The following is a 3,667-nucleotide window of genomic DNA, read 5'->3' on the forward strand; positions in this document are numbered from 1 at the left end:
ATCGGACATCTTTCCCTTCCCTGCCCTTCCCTGCCTTCCCTGCCTTCCCTGTCTTTCCCTGACATCTTTCCCTGACATTTTTCCCTTCCCTGAGGGAAACGTGTCCCGTGCGAAATAAAGCTGTATCCCACTGAGAATTCCATCTGTGCCTTGGTGCCTTCCTCCATCCACCCGCTCGCTCCCGCCCGCTCTCTACCTATCACAAATATCACTGGTTTCTCTCATACTACAATCTCGATTTGAACAAAGAAGAAGAAGAATAAGAGGAGGAGGAGGAGGAGGGGGGAGGGGGAGGAGGAAGAAACACTCTGAATATAGAAAAGAAGCTATTTGGGAAGAGGAAGGGAACCAGACAGGGAGGGAGAAAAAGAAAAAGTTGGGAGGAGCTGAATAAGATCATAGTGTACCTTCTACATCTGTGAGAATGTCACAGTGACACCCATTATTATGTGCAATAGATGCTAATTCTTTTTTTAAAGATATTTTCTCAGAAAGATTGTAAGAGCCACTGGTCAGGGAGGACTTGAGCATAAGAGTCCTCTGGACATGACAAGACAGTTGCACTAATGATCTTACATCAGCTGTGGGTAACTGCACAAGACGCATAAGATCAGTCCAGTCAACATTCTAGCATGGAAAAAGGAGGGGTTTATGAGCCTCCACCCCCAGCAATGGTCAGCTGATGGCTTCTGGGAGGAGAGTCAGTTTAAGGGTGTAGCTCCTGGAAAATCCAGCAGACTCACAGTGGGTGGCCCCATACCCAGGAGTACCTGGGCAACACAAAGCAAATTGGACTTGGTGAGTTATTAAGGAAAAAAAGATGACATGAAGTTTGGGGAGAGTAGGGAGATGGGAGTGGATCTAGGGAGAGTTAAGGGAGGAGTTGGAGTGAGTATAATCAAAATATAAAACTATTGATGGAATCAAACTAAAGCCCCCCAGGTCAAAGTGGATTCAAACTAAAGTCCCCCAGAACAAAGAAAAATATTCTGGGAAGCTGTACAAGGAAGTAAGATGTAAAATAATTCTAAACTGCTGAGAAAGAAACTGATTTTCATGCTCCCTGCACCTGCTGCTGGAAATCACCCGAACCCCCCGCCCCCGCATCTGCTTCTTGGCTCAGTAATTGCTTGTGGTTTGTGGTTTAGAGACAGTGAACTAACCACTTCTACAAGCCCTGTCATTATCCTATTTGTCTGGCAGGTCTCTGAGGATCTCCACTCATGGGCTATCCAGATTTAGCCTGATTCAGTGTTTTCCTAGTGTAAAAAGATTTTTGCCCAAGATGCTTTGTTGAAAATAATTCCAGGCAGATGTTTAACTTTGCAGCTGCTCATGGCAGTGGGTAACAGGTGGACAAACACACAGATCAGCAAAATGGATAAACATTTAGATGAAGGAAGGAGGGAAGAAGAGAGGGAAAAAAGAGAAAGAATAAGAGGAGGAGGAGGAGGAGGGGGGAGGGGGAGGAGGAAGAAACACTCTGAATATAGAAAAGAAGCTATTTGGGAAGAGGAAGGGAACCAGACAGGGAGGGAGAAAAAGAAAAAGTTGGGAGGAGCTGAATAAGATCATAGTGTACCTTCTACATCTGTGAGAATGTCACAGTGACACCCATTATTATGTGCAATAGATGCTAATTCTTTTTTAAAAGATATTTTCTCAGAAAGATTGTAAGAGCCACTGGTCAGGGAGGACTTGAGCATAAGAGTCCTCTGGACATGACAAGACAGTTGCACTAATGATCTTACATCAGCTGTGGGTAACTGCACAAGACGCATAAGATCAGTCCAGTCAACATTCTAGCATGGAAAAAGGAGGGGTTTATGAGCCTCCACCCCCAGCAATGGTCAGCTGATGGCTTCTGGGAGGAGAGTCAGTTTAAGGGTGTAGCTCCTGGAAAATCCAGCAGACTCACAGTAGGTGGCCCCATACCCAGGAGTATATGGGCAACACAAAGCAAATTGGACTTGGTGAGTTACTAAGGAAAAAAAAGATGACATGAAGTTTGGGGAGAGTAGGGAGATGGGAGTGGATCTAGGGAGAGTTAAGGGAGGAGTTGGAGTGAGTATAATCAAAATATAAAACTATTGATGGAATCAAACTAAAGCCCCCCAGGTCAAAGTGGATTCAAACTAAAGTCCCCCAGAACAAAGAAAAATATTCTGGGAAGCTGTACAAGGAAGTAAGATGTAAAATAATTCTAAACTGCTGAGAAAGAAACTGATTTTCATGCTCCCTGCACCTGCTGCTGGAAATCACCCGAACCCCCCGCCCCCGCATCTGCTTCTTGGCTCAGTAATTGCTTGTGGTTTGTGGTTTTTGTCTATAAAAGTAGCTTGTGGGCTGAGCTCGGGACTTCTACTTCCTGAGTGAGGCAGGAGTCCATCTGCAGACACAATAAATCCTCTTGCTTGTTGCATCTCCTGGTCTGGGGACTGAGTTATTGGGGCGTGACCTCCCATGACCGTTGGGTACCCCAGACCGGGGGGGTCCAACATTTGGGGGCTCGTCCGGGATTCATTTGCCCCCAGACCCATTTCCTCAGATCAGCAGGAGGTAAGGACAGATGTCTTGTGGTTTGTCTTGGTTTTAATGTCTGTCAGTCATTTCCTGTTCTGGGGACGTTCCGTCTGAATAATTGTGCCTGTACAGGACCTGTAAGTCTGTATTCTGGGAACCAGTGGGAGTGGCAGACGTGCCCTGAGACCCCTGGTTCCACCACTCTGGCCCCAGTGACCAGAGTGATCTGGAGTGGGGAGGACAGTGTAGCTTTCCTCACCCCGGGAGAAAAAGGGAGATTAGCTTGGCTACTCCCCTCCTGGTCTGTACTTTCAGTTTTGAGTCAAGAAGAGTGCGCCGAGGATTCTTTGTTTTGTGTGTGCCTGTGTTTGCATGTTTGAGTAAAAGAAGGACCAGTCCACATGAATGTGATTTAATGAGGTGTATGTGCATGCCTGATGGTGTGTTAATATCTTAAAAGGGAAAGGTCTGGTTTTGTATTTTTCTCTACGCTATTTTAAACCTTCCCTTCTTTTTTTTCCTTTTATTCTCGGTCTAAGTCTTCACGAGGGACCGTTAAAGGCAAAAGAGCAACTGAGGTTTTCTGGTCAGGGCCACTCCCTGATGTAAGCCAAAGGCTCTTAGCCCTCTTAGCGGACCCCGACTGCCTGCACGGGTGGAGACAGGATGGCTTTTTTGTATCTCCCTTTCCTCTCTCCATCTCTCTCTCTGGCCACTGGAAAAGCCCCGTGGGTACGGGTCGAGCAAATAAGAGCCAGAGGGCGCTCACTGCCAAAAGACTCCCGTGAAAGGATAAGGGGGTCCCAGGCATGAATCCCAGATAAATTCATGTCCCCGGCAGAAGAAAAACTGGGCAACGATAGGTACTCGTCCACAAGCACACTCGCTGGTCATTATTGTTTGGAGTGGCATCTGTATCTCTCTCTCTCTCCCCTTTCTCTTCTGTGACCTCCACTATGGGTCAATGCTAACTACCTCTTTAAGTCTAACTCTGGAACATTGGAAGGAGGTCGTGGAATGGGCCCATAACTTATCACTAGAGGTCCAAAAGAAAAAATGGCAGAGTCTCTGTTCCTCTGTATGGCCCTCTTTTGAAAAAGGATGGCCAAGGGATGGGACTTTTGACCTTGCTACTATCTTGGAA

The sequence above is a fragment of the Nannospalax galili genome, unplaced genomic scaffold (genome assembly GCF_000622305.1).
Source record: "Nannospalax galili isolate Female #2095 unplaced genomic scaffold, S.galili_v1.0 scaffold2110, whole genome shotgun sequence".
Taxonomy (NCBI): domain Eukaryota; kingdom Metazoa; phylum Chordata; class Mammalia; order Rodentia; family Spalacidae; genus Nannospalax; species Nannospalax galili.